Source organism: Myotis davidii, unplaced genomic scaffold (assembly GCF_000327345.1).
Source record: "Myotis davidii unplaced genomic scaffold, ASM32734v1 scaffold514, whole genome shotgun sequence".
Classification (NCBI taxonomy): Eukaryota; Metazoa; Chordata; class Mammalia; order Chiroptera; family Vespertilionidae; genus Myotis; species Myotis davidii.
Genome location: NW_006286236.1, coordinates 1,681,175 through 1,681,643, shown reverse-complemented (window position 1 = coordinate 1,681,643; position 469 = coordinate 1,681,175).

Genomic DNA, 469 nt, shown 5'->3' with positions numbered 1-469 from the left:
TCCAGCCCCCTGAAGACACTGAACTGTCTGTGCTTCAAGCCACAGGTGGGTGAGTAGAAAGTGACATGTCACAGCCCGGCGGTGGAGGGCTTGAAGTCAGCCCTCCAAGTGCTGCTGCGCCGCTTTGGGCCAGTTCATTTACCTCTCTGTGCCAGATTGCCCTCATCCAAGAAATGGGTAAACTACTGCCTATCTCACATGAACTGTCTGTGCTTCAAGCCACAGGTGGGCGAGTAGAAAGTGACATGTCACAGCCAGGCGGTAAAGGGCTTGAAGTCAGCCCTCCAAGTGCTGCTGTGCCGCTTTGGGCCAGTTCATTTACGTCTCTGTGCCAGATTGCCCTCGTCCAAGAAATGGGTAAACTACTGCCTATCTTATGGGTGGAAGTGTGGATTAAGAGAAAGAACAGAATGGCAAGGGCCTGGCTCACAGTAGGCACTGCCCGCCCCCCTTTCTCCCCCTTCCTCCC